Consider the following 18078-nt stretch of genomic DNA (forward strand, 5'->3'; position numbering starts at 1 on the left):
ACGCTGCCTGATGCTAACTTTCTCCTTACATTTTTAGTCTACTGCTGTTATTTTTATACACAACTTTATTTGCAAATATTGCATTAGCTTTACTTTGAAGGACAATAGAGCCATTTTATCTCCTAGTTGTGGAAACTGAACAGAGTTGATTGCATTTTGTATTATCACAACATAATCCTTTTCTCAGTATTAGAGGAGCTCAACATTTCACTGGAGGGACTGGAGCCTTGACCCTCAAATATGTGGCTTATATTCATGCCTATAGGGAGAATCCTCTTAGTAAGTGGATTTCTGCACAGCACATGGATTTTATTGTAGGGTTGCCACCTAGAATCTATGTTTTTTAGAGCATGGGTTTATAAAATTCACTTCAGCTCCGTGACAGCCAAATTTGCTATTAATGTGTATTAGTTTTATACCATTTCTATTGAAACTCAATTTTCACCATACGTAACCAAAATCAGTAGTGATTAAGTAGATGAGCATTTAGGGACTTTAGACACATTCTCTGGTCTTACTTTCAAAATGATCTGTGATTCCAACTAATCATCTGATGTTTAAAAAAATGTTTAAAGGTACTAAGTTACTCATTATACTTTCCTGAATTAATTATAAACTACACCACAATAACTGGTTTGCTGCTATAATTGCATCTGTGTTAGGGTTTTAGCTGATAGAAATATATATAGCAAACACTTAATAGGTGAAAAGACAACCCTAACATAATCACACCACAAAATTTCTAGCATAAGTCAAATTTAAGACTGATTTTGAAAACTGGGCTACATTTGTCTATCATCACAGTGATGGAATCACAATTATTTTTCTTCCTCTTATTTATTTGAAAACTGAGGAACAATGGAATTAATTAACACTTCTGAATGCTTATGATGGGTGGTATCCATTTCAAAACACTTGTGGCAGACAATGGCATTTGAATCTTTCATGACACTGATAAAGAAAAAAAACCAGACTGCCACAATGTATTACAATACTGCCAAACATTTTGAACAAAGTCTTAGGGCTGATCTGGGCCTGAACGACTGAAGCTTTTTGTGATTTCAGTGTAGTGGAACAGGCTGGAAATGTCTAGACCTTGGCACTTACTTTGCAGCATTGGACATCTAAAGAATCCAGACCATTAAAATTAATGAAACTCCTGAGATGTGATAACATCATGACTCAGCCCTAATTACTCTAAAGGTAGACGTAATGAAGGCTGACTGAACAACGAATTAAGTGTCCATCTTGTGTACAGCACAGTGTTGAATCCACTGAGAAAATACACACTATATTTAATCTTTGCTCTTGAGCATTCTTTGGAAAGACCATTGACCTCAGTAGCAATGTCTACTTTGCTAGATAAACATTCCAAATTTATGATTAAAACCCCTTAAATTTTAAGCATTTTTGTTCAATTGTTAGACAAACATTCTATTTATACAATTATTGGCAGAACTAAGAAAAATTTTTCTGGTTATTTTTCTAGAGGTGAAAAGTCATTTAAATTAGGGAGACAGAAAGTGCCCTTGACGCTACATCTCAGTATAGCTGTTTAAACTTCAGATAAATCCTTTCTGTGGAAAGGATTCACAGCGGAAAAGTTTAATATGTAATTCACTTTAACATAGGAATTCTGACCTGCAGATATCATTTGTCTAGACCTGGTGTCTCACACCAACACACATAACCCATAAGTAGTCCACCACACAGACAGGGGATGAACCACTGCAGTTACAGATATGGAAAATATATGTTTGATATTTTGTTTTCATATGGCAAAACAGATTTGCAAAAATGGAGGTAATGGAGACAAATAGCTGCCTGTCATGAGCTTTTGAAAAATTTCCCCTTAACACCGCTATCATTTATCTGTGAAGCACTAAGAGGTAAATTCTGCTTCTCCCTTACATTTTTCCTGCTGTCCCACCTCACCCCTACTCCTCTCTTTCTCGCACCTTGTTCCTATAGTGGGAATAAAACAATGTAGACAGCTGAAGCTGTTCAGCCTTCTCTGCAGAAAAATGCAATCCATGCAGGAAAGCATCTCCTACCAGAGAGGTATGTTTAACTACCGTGCTGTAGGGTCCACTGGAGATAGCTGTTTAGAGCCATGGACAATCATTCTTCCACTCACATTCACCAGCCATATCTGCTGCTTTAAGACTGAGCAATGTGAGTGATTACACAGCAATTTTGCTGCAAGTGGAAGCTTTTTCTTCTCTACATAGCTGCACAGGTGTTCCACAGAACTCTTTGGCCTAAACGTGTTTAATTCAGACTATTAGATGGGTCCTTTACTTTGCACCAAACTTATATCTGATGGGTTTTATTTTTAAAATCTCAAAGGATTCAGGAATATAATCCCATTCTCAAAAGTAATTTAGGCTCTTTGGAGCTAGTTCAATTGATTTTTAGTAAGAATTACATTCATAGCTTATATTATTTAGAAAGATGGGGCTTCAGTGTGTAAGACATTTCAGTACTTTTGCAAATTTTATCTAGGCAGATTCAACTCTTAAGTATACATTTAAACACTGCGTATCTGACATACTTTCCTCCTAGCCATATTCAAGCGATAAAAAGAAAATCAGATAAAGGGCTTTGATCCAAGTTATTGCTTTAGTCATTAGGCCCTTCTATAGCTTTATGCCAGCTTCTGGAAATGAAGTTTTGGAGTTCAGGTTTCCTATGCAGCAATAAATTTAAATATCATAAGCAGTCCCCTCAGAGAGCTTCTCTGCTGGAGGTAGTGTCTCTGATGTAATCATTTCTAGTGCAGTTCTTTGAACACAGGACTCAACTTTCAAGTCCAAGATGACCTGTTTTTCAAGCCTGCAATTCAAAATGTTACTGTATTTCTAATTAGTTTTCATCTAAGAATACAGATCCAAGTTCTATTCTCAGTGACACTGGTGCACATCCAGAGGAAATTAATCAGTCATTTATTCCAGATTTCCAGTAGAATTGCAGCAGCGAATGTTGGCCTGCACTTAGTTAATGACCTGGAAACTATTTTTCAAGACATAATTTTGTGGTCAATTTTGTACTTCCCTCTAGTGGCAGCAGATATCAAACAAATGAAGCACAAAGGAGACCTTGTCACAGATCACACACTGATGTATTGTGCCTATTTCTTGCATGGAAATTTATTACTCAGAATCAAGGCTGGCTGTAAATCCCACCGTAACTTCTTGGTAATGTTGTAATATGAAGAGAATCAGTGATTGCACATAACCAAAATCCTCGTTTGCTTCCTTGGCCAGTATGTGGCATATCCATATAGCCACATGTAGCTTCTCCATGCTTGCCTACATTGTAGCTCTTCTAGTTGCTGTGAGTACTTTTGCACTGAGTTTTGCTTTCCTCCTCAGGGGAAGGCACAGAACAATTCACCCATTATCAGCTGATTTATGAGCACAGGGCTTGCTGCTAGCTCCTCTGGTTTCAATTTCAAAGTTGATGACAAACTTGCAAGCCTGAATCAGAGATTCAGGAATGTGGCAGGCTCCACATGCTAGCCTGACTTGCAGCTTTTTCAGCTTTGGCAGAATTTGAGTCTGCAGTTAGCTACACTATAATGAATACTTAAAAACAAATTCCTAACAAGAGAAGAAGCAGATGGCGTTGAGGGAGAGCAATTTACAAGTGATGAACAGGCTCTTCCATTTCTGACAAAGGAAAATTTGCCTAGCAGCAAGGCACTGAACTCTGCCAATTCTGTCCTTGAGAGGTTCCACCTTCTTCATTAGGAACCCCAAGGAACATTCTTCTGTAATACATATCTCATTTGCCTTGTTTCCCCCAATCTATGCCTGAATGTATGTTACAGATAGACTTATCAGGTGTGATCATGCATCCATCCATCGGCTACAGCAGGAGCCTCCTAAAAGCCCATTTCCAGGTCAATTATGAAATAAGGAAAGTATTTTATCTCAGCGTTAGGGTTGTGGAAAGTCCCAAGTCTAAGCTTCAATAGAAACTACCATGATGAACAGATATATGTTTTGATTACTGAGAAGAATATAAAACCAAAACAGATTACAAACTTCCCGTAATAGTGAAATTTTATATTCAACAGTATGTCAGATGTATTTTGATATCTTCAGAAACTGAAGTCTATGAATCTCAATATACCGGAATATGTCCTGGGGAATGCTTCTGAAGTGGGAGACACTATCTGGCATTTAGCTGTCTGATCAAGAAAATTGTGTCTTCATTAAGTATTAAACCATTAAGTCAACTTTGTATGGCAACCATGTTTTATTCCCATAAAGGTTACCAAGACAATCTTGTGCCACAGAAGTTGCTAAGTTAGGATCAGTATCCCAAAGAACACTGGAAAAAGAGGAAAAGTATACAAAATGTCATAAAAGAGGGAAATAGGAGAGAGAAAAGGTATATGTTTTAAAGTAATGTATTTTCTTTAATGCTGAGTAGACGCAGACAGTTTTTTTTCCCAGTCAATATTTCCACCACTGATCAGTAAATCTTGGTACCTATTTAAGATAATGAAAAAGGGTCTATTTTTCAGAAAGAGATACCAAAATCAAGACAACTGAGAATGTCTCTCACTGGCCAGGTAACAGTCAAAGCATCAAAAGAATTATTTGATGTGTTCAAACTTTTTATCTAGGCTGAATTTGCTCTGTATCATCTAACACAGGCTTGAACTCATATTTTCTAACAAATTAGGGTAGCTGTCATAGCCATCCTAACAGTGTGTTCTGTACTAATGTTGCCTTTCTGTAGACACTCCACAAACATGTAAACTTTACTTGTGGAAAAAACCAAGAATCTTTGAATATATGTGGATATATCTGTACTCCCCCCTCCATTTCTTACCAATTCCTAATGCATAAGCTCTGACATTCATGACCCACATTTTTTATGCTGTTATTCTCTGCTTTTATTTGGTTTGGGTTTGTTTTTAATGAGGTGAACTTTGCACAGCCCAACTCTAGCTCCTATAAAATCTGTGTCTTAAATGGCCAGATTTAGTGATTTTTGTATGGAAAAAAAAAAAAAAAGGCCTACATACTAACCACACAGCTGTACTTGGAAACAGATGTTTTACCCCCTTTAAACTGAACTAATGAGGACAGGAATATGGAACAGATAGGTCAGGAAAACTTCTGTCTAGATTTTGAATTTGGAATTATGGAAAGAGTTAAGACCTGTGCTTCCACAGAAGGGCAGGGGAGAAGGATGATAATTCCACTGATGATGAAAATTTGCACTGCTACACTAGCTTCAAGGCACTTCCACTTCACAGCCCTGATCATCCCAATGGCAATTCTATCCACCTAACTCACACAAGTATCCCATAGAGAGCAGGCCAGATCCTCAGTTTATATGAGCTGCCCTAACTCTATTCAAACCAATCTATTTACAGAAGTCCAGGATTTGGCTCTGTGCCTCCTTCGCATTTAGCAGGTGTGACTCTAAATCACTTATTTCAAGACTTCTGTAAAACTTAAAATAGACCAATTATTTAGGATCAGGTGCTGTTAAAACTATAACTTATGATAGAAATCTGACTAAATATGAAATTTTTTAAAATTAATTTTGCCCATCAGTGTGTTCTTAAAATATAAAGTGTATTCTGCTACTAATTCAGAAATAGATAAGGTTTTTAGGACCATCTTCTCTGCCCAATCTTGATCCCATCAAAGTCACTGGGAGCGTTGCCATAACTTCAGAGAGAGAATGAACAAGACCTTTGTAGTCTTGATTTGGCGCACACACTGGAAAAATGCATTAGTGATGGCTTTCTGTAGAAAAGATTCATCAGGTTTTCCCTCTTGTTCCTAGCTTAAGCTTTTTAAAAAATTATTCTTGATTTGTCTTTATATGCTCTTCATCAGTACACTCCCTTGCAGTACAGAGCGGGTCCCTTGCACTAAGCCACAGCAGCAAAAAAACCCTTCTGCTGTACAAGGCTTTGTGAGACACAGTCATTACATGCAGAGGAAACTGGGTTTAGTGAGGCCCTAGTTACCCTGGGGACTACCATAATATAAATTATTAATAATAAAAATAAACATTGGCTAGCTTGAACTTCTCTTCATTTCCTTACAGCTTATTTTTGTGACGGAATTAGCTAAATAAAGCCCACTTGAAAGAACGCTTAATTGCAAACTATCCAAATAAAACAAAATGGAACTAATTGGTTGTTCAATACTAAACATTCAAAACAAGATGGCTTTGGAAACAGCTGAAGGACTAATGTATAGCAGGATATATATGGTGAATCAAGCAGTTAAGCAAAATGCAGTCTAAACTGGACAACATTCACTTTTAAACCAGAGATTCAAGTTTTGGCAGTCTGGTTCTGCCTAGAAGACAGCTTTGGATTATTTCAAGCCTAAACAGAATCATAGCAATAGTCTTTTGAAAATTATAAAATCGGAAGAGTCAAACTTGTGTACTGACTTCTGGATGCAGTTTGCCCAGGAAAGACTATAAAATCTACAATGATCATTACCCCATGGAGTGCCCCTTAAACCTATTTCAGCCTAAAAAAAGATAGCTTAGCAAAAACTACTGTTTGAAGTGTTTTTTCTAAAGCAGTTATCCTCCTGGAAGTTGGGTAGGGAGAGCTCACATAAACAGTTCTGACAACACATCTCTGAAGGATAGTGGTGATGCCTTCCATCAGAATAACTGATTGCAGATCTGTCTTGGCCTTTATAAACTTTCAGCCCTATGTTATTGTTACTGCTATTTAATTCGAATATTTCACAGTCAGCAAATAGAAAGAATCTGTTTGGGCATGTGAAAACTTCCTTTTTATATTCATTAAAGGTTAATACAGTTGCCATACTTCTTAAATCAGAAGTATTTCTAGCAAGACTAGAAAATTATCTCTCTAATGTGACTGAAATTTGCAAACAAGAAAAAAATTTCTACATTAGAAAGGCACAAGAAGTAGATAAGTTATAACCAAAATCATACAGTAAAAATAATTTTAAACAATTAGTGGTAGAATAATTTTTCTTTGGAGGACCACTGTGTGCTGTGACATGAAATCAGACTAGTGGTAAGCCATTGAAAGTGCACTGTCTAATCAGCCACATGTTTACTTTCCCACTTATCAATAACTGACATTAACAAGACTTCTGACAGAGATAATAAATTCCTGGAAATGGCAGGCTCTTCTACATCACCCAGCCCAAGCACAAGAGAGCTACTCATTGGAAAAAAAAAAAAGGCAGACATAAATGGAAGCGCTAAGCAGGATCAGTTGAGCTCAAACCACTTCAACGTTTAGGCCAAAATCTAATCTAATTTTAAGGTCCCTTGAAATGTTATGAATATCATGAACAAACATGGCAAGAGTCGCTCATGAAAATGCGTTTCAGTTTTGTGCACAAAAAAATCAATCGGCTAAATCAGTCAGCTCTCTGTCTTAAACTTCTTCAAAGACTGTGAACCCAACTGTTTGTTCCCTGAGGACTCAAAGCTTTTACTTCAACTAGCAGTCACATCTGCTTAGTGTTTCATATTTTTCACCATCACAAGGAGTTTTTCTTAGACCTTGGACTGGTTTACTTAGCATCTATGTGTAAGTACAAAACTCCAACAGAAGAGATAACTGAGGTCTTCTGCCAGTTTGTTTCTACCTCCCTCCCCAAAAGACACAGGCAACCCTGGCAAAAAGAGTATTCTTATATGAGTATTTTGCCAGCATAGCTAAATCTTTATAGGTTTCATTTTTTAACATTCCTCTTAGCACTCACAGCTACGCCAGAAACTTTGTAACATAGAACTACACAGCTATACAGCTACAAGAAAGCTTTGTTGTTTTAATACATCTAGTAGAGTTTTGAAAGGTATTAGTAGTCTGCAGATAATGTAAAAAAATCCTTCAATGTGAACACTGTCTGTGTATCTATACTACCAGTACCTCACTGCTGCCAGAATATTGGTATTATTTATACAAAAGTTCTCCTAGAATGAATGGAGCAACTTGACAAGCCTGTGCTTTCTATCAGCCTAGTTAAAACCGTCACTCAGACCTAAAACAATTAGTACTAACACATGCACAAGATTACTGTGCACTATAACTGCTTCTATACTTGCATCTTTTGCTAATTCAGCCATGTTGGTAAAAGAAACAATTTTTCACAGTCCTTACCCATTTTAGCTGAGGGCAGGAATCTGTAATATAGACAGGGACTTAATAGCTGCAGAGAGGGGCTTATTATGTGTGTCTGTAGATACTACAAGGGCTTTGCTAATACAGATGTACTGCTATAAAGCATCAGGAAAAAGAATAAATTATATTAGCATACAACTGCCATATCGATATAGCTGCTGAAGCTTTTAATTGCTTCTGCAATAAATGTCATATGTCTACATCATTAAAAAAAACCCTCAACTGAGACAAAATTACAGCAGTACTACATTTAAGCACAGACAAAAGGCTAGTATGGCTACATGGCAAGTGTAGAACAACTACAATTCTCAGTTTATAAAAAAATCTGTGGGTAAGTCCTTCCTGCCTCATAAAACCAGATTTATTTTTGTGATGGAAATTGACTTAGTCTACATTACCCAGACTCTATTACTTACCTCTGAGCCAATTATAATTGAGACCACTCTTGCAGAATAGGATCGTGCCACTTGACAAAACTGGGTCCCCTGTAAGGAAGTTCTCTTAGTTCCCTTTCAACACGGAACCAGTGAATTGTAATGCTAACATGCACACTGACTCAAGAGTGTGAAGACCTCTTCCCCAAGATGAATGAGCAAAAGACTTAAGGTATCAATCAGCTCACCATACAGACTGATCCTTAGTTCATCAGCTCCCACAAACAACAGTCACCTTCAGAATGTGGTATGTAGGGACATGTCAGGCAGGTTTTCATTAAGTTATAGATACCAGAGCTGCAGAGAGACCTAACACGAAAATGGATGGCCAAATGCATAGTCCATATTCCCACAGGTGTTGCTTGATTGGTAATTTGAGGATTTCTGGTAATGGATGAGATCACCAGCAAAGAACTTTAAATTTCAGGACAACACATAGGCAAAACAGTTAAGTATCACAGCATTATGATGACTCCAGTGGTATCAAAGGCACTGTGTGTGTACTGATCTGCTTTTTTGGCATCAGGCACGATTTGTGAAAGACATAATCATCACGCATCTTGCCAGATGAGCCTGAGATGGCAGCAGTGTCCAGAATGCTGAAAGGTGCTATAAGCACAACAGTGATACGCCTTCCCGTTAATGAGGAACCATGCCTGGCTGGAGAGGCAGAACAGTATGTCCTTGTGATGTTCTGTGTCCCCTGGCAGTTTTCCCACACTTGCAATATGATCCTCCAAACACCAGTGCATGGATCATTGATCTTACGAACTCACATTTGTGAGCCTCTACAGAACTGCCATAGAGAATGTACAGCTCAGAGAACGTACTGGCAGAAAATCACTCTTGGGTGATCTTCAAAATTCAGAAATGGCCATTCAGATACAAAATATACATGTTGACAAGTGATTCCAACAATATACTAATTCAGATCCAGAATTAAATCCAGATCCTGACACAGTTACAGCAGCAATGGCAGACAATGTATTTAATGTTGTAATAGAAAAATGGTGTTTTGCTCCATATGACTTGGCTTACTCAAGTGAAATATTTTACAATAAACTGCAGTTTTACTGTATTGTAAAGATAATCTGACAATTACAGGCCAAAATATACTTGCTTATTGCTTTAAATGAAACTAAAAGCAGTCAAATTCATACACATATGGGGGAAAAATTCATCAGGTATTACCACAGCTGTGAAGAAAACAAGCTAGGCTGGGCAGACAGAAATTATGTCTGAACTGGAGATCTTACCAGAAGATGCAGTGTATATTCTCATCCAAGGCCTTCTCCTGCAAACCACATACTCCTTTGACTTGTGTTTTTGTTCTTGAAGAACCCAAGCTCAAGCAATTTTGAGATGTATCACACTGCTACTTACTTGTTTTGCAGTTCTGATGTTTGTTTGCAAGCAGCTGGGATGCCTACACTGATTTTTTAAGGTTATTTAAATTCTTTTTTATTTGTTAACAAATTACGTTGGTTGCACAACACATTGGCATGTGAACACTTCAGAAAAAGGGAGGGGCACAACTCAGCCTCAGTGGAATTAGGAACAAGATCCAATGACTTCAGCGGAGTTATACAAAGGACAGCTCTATTGTTTCAGTGGGAGTTGTGGTTAATCAAAGTAGTATTTCCCGTCAACTTTCTACATGCAGGACTCTCTTCAAAGGTGGCATCACCTTCGAGATCACTGTGTGGGCTTCCATTTCAGACAATGAATAACAAAAGTCTAGTGACAGACTTTCATAAAGTTTGGGCATATGCTATTGTACTAAAGGCATGAAAAAAGACACACAGTTCAGCGTGCTGAAGCTGTGATGTTACTGATGGAATTAAACCGATGCATTTTTAGACGTGATCCATCCATTTTAATTGCTCTTCTGTTTTGTCTTCTATTGTAAAAAACAGGTAACTTGCTACAGATTAGTTATCTTCAAAAGTTTAGAAAATTCTGTGTACAGATCAAGTATTAGCCACATTTTCACACACAGTTACCCAGTGTGTACACTCTATTGCAATAATTGCTCAAACAGCTGCATATGCATTTGGAATATCTCTGTGTGTCAAATCTTTCTGAAAACCCTGGCCTGCTATTTTAACTTTACAGATCTCATCAAACAAAATCCTTCCTTATAATCTGAAGAAACGTTCTAAACTCTTCTTGTAAAATTTCAATTACATAATGCCAAAATTGCAGAAATTCAGCACATAGGTAAACTGCAGGTTATTTACATTGTATTATGTCTGCACTAGTAGAAATATAAACCTATTCATGCTAACACTAAAGCAGTAAACATTCAGATTCTAAAACACGCTGAATTCTTTGAATTGCCTCCCTGTTTATCTGTTGAGTCCCAGTATTGGAGAATGATTTTTCCCTCTTCAAGTCTGTGGCTATTTAAATAATAAAACAGAGGTTATTTAAGTGCAGAGAATTATGGAAAAAATCTAAGTGGAAAGTACGTATTTTTAAAATGCACTTGAATAACTCAAATGCAGCTAAACTGACATTATTCAGACTTTCCAGTCTTATTCAATACTGGATTGAAACCAAGCACAAGAAATTTCAGGCCCAAAGGACATTTTTATGAAAATTATAAGTACCTATATTTCTAGTTTACAATGTCTGTCTGGGAAAGCTCTACTGCCTAAAGAAAGACTAACCTATCTTCTCATGGGATCAAACAAAAGGGATGTGAACTAATTAAGGGGATGTTTGGATCAGCTTGCAAACATAAGGACTGATTCAGCCCCGAAGAGCACCCAAACCTGAAACCTGGATTCAAATTCCTGTGGCCTTCTAGCGAAATATGGATGCAGATTCAGATTCAAATTTTACACTGAAAGTTCATTTCTAACCTGTGCAGACACAAGCTCTAGGCCCAGCTCTGCATTCTTTCCACACCCAGATTTGGAGTTCTGCCTGAATAAGGAATGCAAGAGAGAAATTAATTTCTTATCTTTATGGCAGATCTTGTTTGGTGATGTACATGCCCATGAACCTGTCAAAACTCAAATGTGTGACATGGTATGCAGTCTAGTCCTGAAACTGATAGATTTCAAAAGATTACTCTTGTAGGACACTTAAAATAAGGTAAAACTATTTTCGTAAGTATAAGTAACTGCTCCTAACTCTAGAATACCTGGATATATTCTGATACTTCTACAGTTTTCATCAATAGAAAAGTAAAGATCCCAGATTTGTACAAAAAATGAGTGACAAAGGGAATAAAGTATATCTTTCCAAACTGAGGGGCATTTAATATCATGGCTATGTGAAGAAAGATTTTTAAAAAATTCACAGAGGGAAAATACTAAACAGATAAACAAACAAGCAAATAATAAAAGAAGGCTTCTAACATTGTATGACCACTATCTTCCAAAATAACACAGTAGCATTATGCATATGGCAAAATACTTCCATCACTCCAAAGAGACACGAACTTCACCCTGGCTTTTGATAAGATAAATGCAATTATGTTTTCTTCAGCTACCCAGCCAGCAGTATTTCAAAGTTTGCACGGAGAAAGACCTTCCAAATGCATGAATGACAAAGAACTGTGAAACAAGTCTCTTTGTGGGTGGATCTTGGCCTTTTTTAAATTATCCCAGGTTTTGCAGTCAAGTTTATACAAGAAATGCCCACCAATGTAAGATACTGATGCTGTATTTTATGGTATGTCTAAGATGAAATCCTAGTGCAGACACAATTCTATCGGGATTTTTGTTAGTTTAAATTAATTTGGTCAAAAATGAGCATAAATTGCACAAGCAAAATCTCTTTTTGCAAATACTAGATATATCCACATCTGGTGAGTTTCTGACACAATAATTACATGAACCAACCTGTTCTGTTGTAGCTGTGGCCTTCCTGGATGTTTTTCTTGTTATTCTACCCCAAACAGTATGCAAAACTGTACGATAAAGATGCCCTTCTGTGGCCAAAAAAGTGAAAAGGGGATATTAAGGTAATATATGTTGCATTTTGTTCAGACAATTATTTTCATAATAGTTGAGAAAAGGGTATGTTGAATAGAGTATCCTGTGGCAACTGTTCTGAGAAAAAGAAATTCTAGCTAAAATCAAGGGCTTTGGCTGCTTTAAGGCTTCCAAGGCAAGATTAAATCAAAATATTTCCTATATACATTCCCTCTTTTCATCAGCATGTCAATTGAAGTAAGAATGTGCTACTAATTCTCAGCATCAAAATCTGGGATAATTTTATATAGTCAAATGTTTCCTTACTTTCACAGAAACAAGTATTACTGGAAGTATTTTCCAAAGCATGTTGCAAGTGGAGCTAAGTAAATCAGCTAGGATATTGCACATTTTTCAAGGAAAAGGTTTCTAAAAATGAGTCAGGATTTAATAAAAAATGTCTCTGAGGTATGTAACTCATGCCCATAATAGAATATTTTTCAATTTTCAACCCTGTATAGAGAATTTTAAAATGCTAACAGATGTATGAAACAAAAAAGCAAAATTGTCCCTTATTCTCTGCTGTGCACACATACAACACACAGAGAAACCAATGAGAGGCTCTAGAACATTTTCCACTAGAAAGACAATTTGCTCGCAACTCCTTCTCCCCTTAAATTGTTTCTGTGGCAACACATCTGGTGCTATAATTCTGGGCCAGAACATTAACTATCCTGAAAGAAGAAAGTTATGTTGTTGTTCTGGTCTGCAAGAATGTGAAGCAGAGAGAGATCTGCAAATACATGCAATCAGATCTGCAAATACATGCAATCAGATAACCCTTTTCGCCTTCATGGGCGGACAGAGTATTAGCTACCAATATTTAAGCATAGCTTAGAATTACAAGTTTAAAAGTGTTTCTATTAGAGAAAACTCCTGTGGTGAGCACACATTCTATGAACCAGCTTTCTTTAAACAAAATGATGAGTACTTTGTTACCACTGTTTCTAACATCTGAAATAAGTGAGGAAAGTATTCAGGTAAGAGGAACAAGGTTCGTTCCCTAGTCATAAATAGAACTCCTCCTACATAATGGAGAAAGATTGATATTGATTTCTTATCATGTCCCCAGTACTATGTAAACATCACTGTATTATCACCATTTTATAGATGAAATATGTCAGGAGCACATTAGGCCAAGATGTCTGAAGTGTCTGTTAAATTCAGATGCCCCTATTATTAGTTACCCAGACCGAAACACGCAGCCCTTGGCTCTCTGAGTGCTTGAGGACCAATAGATTTTACTGGTCTTACTTGAAATTATAGTAACCTATTGATGTTTAATGTAAGTCTTGGACAATCCAGCTTGAGCATGCCAGCATTCTCACAATTTGTAGTCTGAACAATTTAGTCGTAGAGAAAGGAAAGAAAAACAAGAATAAAAGCTTTCTGGCCCAATTCAGTTTGCTAAGTCAACAAGTGAACAGTTTTTTTAATCACCAATAATCTTGACAAGTCAGTCTGAAATCTTAAAGTCATACTATATGACTATAATCCAATGAAAGTTATTATGGGTATTTTACTGTGCAACTGAGATTGACACCCCAAGATACAAACTCTACTATGGATCTCTACTCATGATACAAGGGCCAGAGCAATTTGCAAAGGCTACTGCATCCACTTAACTCAGCCTGGAGGAGCAAGAATGAAAAAAATAATGAAAGTGGATTTTTGCCACTCTGTCAAGCAGAGCAGGGATGAATTCATGGAAATAACGCATCCGATGAATAACAAAATATGACTGAAACAGTTACTTTTCCAATAATAATTGCATTTTAAGTTCCTCATGAAACAAATTTTATTAATTTGAGACAGCTAAATTCAAATCTAGATCAGTTACATATAAATCGGTTTGATAACTGCACTCACAGTATTTTCTGTATTAGTGGCAAAGAAGCCAAGATCATCTTGGTGTTTTGACCCTCTCTAAATTACTAATGGATTAAATGTAGATTGGCTGAAAATCAATTTTTTTCCCTAAAATGTTGACCTGAATAAAAATTATGTTTTTCGGGCATTCTGTCTTTGAAGACATACTGGTTTAAAACAATCTGTGCTGAGGGAGAATAAGCTGGCAACAGAAATGGAAAAGTTGAAAAAAGTGGATGAAACTGGTATTTCATAAATATGTATGTCCCTTTTGTACTTCTGGAGGCACCATCTTATGATCAGAATTAAACCCAGGACCCTGAGCACCTGTAGTCATTAAAGGCTGGCTGATGTCCTTTGCAAGACTTGCTGTCTGTATAATTTTGGATTGCCACCAGCCAGTCACCTTCCAAATTCCAGTTCTGGCCAGTAACAGTTTTGGTAATTCAACTCTGTCAGTTCCCTTTTTCTCAGCCTTTTGGCTAAGATTGTGTATATTTAACTAATATTAAACCTACTATTTTACATAAAATATCTCCTTCACTTCCAATCTAGCCTTTCCATTTATTTCATCCAAATGGCATAATTAACAAACCTTCTGAGACAGTTCTCACTCCCTTGCTTTATTTTGTATAGTTTTCTATACACAGAACTCCATTTTATCCTCATGCACTATGACTCCACATTATCACTCCTCAAAGCCCAAAAAAAGACAAATTAAAATCATAACATTCCCTTCCCTGTAGACTGAGTCTAGTTTCCCTTCCTAGCCACAGTGGCTCTATACCACTTCTCAGGTTCTTTATGAGGATATTGCAAAGGAATATTTGTGAAGAAATAAAATGATCAGAATAAACTGATACTACAGGGGCTCAACTCCCTGCCTGAATTGCTCCTAAGGAACCCAGGGCTAGAGGGAAGAGCAACTGTATGGCTGCTCTTTGTCTTGACAGAAGGAAATCATCTCATCTTTATACTACCCCTTAGGGAATACCATTACATAACTCACTGTTTGGCCTAAATTTCCCCATTCTTGGCTCCATGCTGTTAACAGAAACACCACTGCTTCACTGCAGTTGCTGACTGACTTGAGGACCGAGCACTAGATAGGGAAGCAGGACTTGTCATCGCAGGGGAGCCCTTTAATTCTTCTAAACAGTATCCAGACTAATCAGAGGAAAAAATTACCAAGCTAGTTGTTCACTACCATATCGCATGTGTTGTATCTCATACAAGTTTCTCCCTAGACCTGGGGCATAAAGCAGGCTTGGCCTGTCATTCAATAGCAGCTCCGTCCCATTTTGGCAGGTTTTGTGCAGCTTTTTCTCCACTACTACATGTGGTGCTTATGTCATTCGCTCAGCAGAATTTAGAGCAGCAGCATGTAAGTGATCAACTGCATGAGAAATGAATACAGCAGAGAAGCTTCTAATATGCAGAATCCCTTAGACACATTTTTCTCAGATGTATCTCTCCATCCAACATGAAATGTTCCCTCAGATACATTTTGCATTGTTTACTACCCTTACAAATGATCTTCCTCTGCTTTTGTTTTAATTAACATCTTTCCAAAAAGAATATGTAATGCCCCTCATTAAGAGGTGTAGTTCCATTTTACAGCTGTGAAAACACAGGTAGAGGCAGATTAAGTCTTGATCCCAACAAAGGAAATGACTGAATCAGGAGTTTTGAGTACTGGTGCTGTACTATGACTCTGGTTCAATACTCAAGAAATGGCTCAAGAAATATGTAACCTTATTTTTCAAATTCCTTCAAGTTTCTTTGGTTGATGAACAACTCAATTTCCATATGGCCCAACGTATTTAAAACACTTTTTAAAAGGGGAAATTAAACTCTGTCTAAAGCAAAATGTAACTGGGCTATGACCCAAAACCTCAATTCGTATTTATGAGCAAATACAACGTAATCTCTGCACAGACAAACAGTTAACTAAAACAGAACCAGCCTACACAACGACACCTCCAAAACGCAAACCCTGCAGGATGGCATAAGCCTTGTCCTGCTCCTCTTACTTTTCCACCTGCTCCAGCCAGGCGTTCACCTCCCAGGGGCTTCCTGGGTGTTTCCCGGCGGGAATGCGTTCACCCCTGGATAACAAGCTGCCGGTCCAGCCTCTGTGGGAATATCAGCATCCTTCGAAGCTTGTAAGCTGACAGATGCCCGCGGACTCCTAAGGAGCCTGCCCCCCCACAGGTGACATGCCCGCCACCGGTGCCCTGCAGCTCTCACCTACCGATGCGGTGCCGGTGCCTCCCCGCTGCCCCGCACGGCTGGGACACCGTCTCTCTGCCGGTGCCCGAAGCGCCGTCACCGACGCGCCCCGGCCCCGCACCTCCCGCCGCCGGGCAGGCCGGGGGTCGCGGCCCGCCGCCTCTCCGCGCCCGGAGCCGGGGCCGGGGCCGTCACCCCGCGCTTACCCCCCTACCCTGCCCGTTCCCGGGAGTCCCCGGCGGGACTCGCTCCGCGGTCCTCCGCGGCCAGGTGTTTCCTACCTGCCCTCCCGGCGGCGGGGCGCGGAGGGGCGCGGAGGGCGACCCGCACCGCTCCCGCTCCCGTGGCGGCTGGCGGCGAGGCCGGGCCCGGCGGGAGGGCCCCGATAGCCGCCGCTTATCGCCGCCGCCTGTCACCCAGCTGGGCTCCGTTTCCAGGAAGCCGCGGCTCCGGAGCGGGCTTGGCTGCTGGACGCCGATGGCCCCGTCCCGCTCGCTGCCTCCCTCCCTCCTTCCCTCCCTCCTTCCCTCCCTCCGACCCCCCCATCCCGGCAGGGGGGCTGGCAGCGCGCAGCGCGGCTCCAGCACACGCCGAGCCCGCGGCCACGGCCCGGACCCTCCGCACTCGCCCGGGAGCATCACCCCAGGCGTCCCCCCCCGCCCGCCCCGGCTCTCCTCCTGCAGGCCGCGCCGCGGGCAGTGACAAACCGGGTACCCACGCGGGGACACCCGCGCCTGCTCCCCCCCCCGCTCCCGGTTATTCCTCCGTTCCCCTGAGCCGCCAACTCTTACCCCTTCACTTCTCAGGCATTTTCTCCCGTGCCTAGATTTTTCTCCCCTCCCATCTTCCCCGTCACTGCTCACTCCCCCTCTGCCCTTACCCCGCTCTCTCTCTCACTATCCCTTTCAAGCCTCCCTCCTCTTAGAACCCTCAGTCTTTCCCTAATGATCATCTTTCTTTCTCCGACTGCCTCCTCCCTTTTTCCACCCTGCCCTCCCATAGGTTTTCTATTATTGGAGAGACGTGTCATTTCCTCTGTCTTTGGTCCTTCGTCAACCAGAGTCCACCCCGAGCCCCTTCTGACCCCACAACTGACCTTGTTGCTCCTTCAGGCAGGTACTGTTCCTCGAGAATGAGCTCCCTCCCGCTGACTTTCTAGACACCTTCCAGACAATCCTGGCAAAAAGATGTGAAACTGTGATGTAGAAAGCAGGCTGAAATCCTCCCCAGTTCCTTGCCTCACCGTATGAACCCACACAATCACACCTCTTCTCTTCTGAACAATGCCTCACCAGGCCTTTTGTAAACACCAACACACAAACTTCCTGCCTTGGCAGAGCACCTTGGGTTACGGTCTGTCTCATCCCTCCCCTGTTTTCCCCAGTGTTTTTTAGCA

General features: G+C 39.7%; 1 protein-coding gene across 7 annotated transcripts in view; it reads right to left on the reverse strand.

Annotated features, from left to right (window-relative positions):
• Positions 1-17820, reverse strand: part of RIPOR3 (RIPOR family member 3) — a 53164-nt gene extending 35344 nt beyond the window's left edge. For 2 of the 7 annotated variants that reach the window (XM_074920060.1, XM_074920051.1), the window contains exon 1: positions 16964-17033. The gene's annotated coding sequence lies outside the window, so the exon portion shown is untranslated. Of the gene's footprint in view, positions 1-8577; positions 8647-16483; positions 16563-16963; positions 17034-17473; positions 17516-17778 lie in introns of those variants that run through there. The other 5 variants (XM_074920056.1, XM_074920055.1, XM_074920057.1 and 2 more) reach the window with 5 other exon arrangements.
• Between the last annotated feature and the right edge of the window lie 258 nt (positions 17821-18078).

Source organism: Athene noctua, chromosome 16 (assembly GCF_965140245.1).
Source record: "Athene noctua chromosome 16, bAthNoc1.hap1.1, whole genome shotgun sequence".
NCBI lineage: Eukaryota > Metazoa > Chordata > Aves > Strigiformes > Strigidae > Athene > Athene noctua.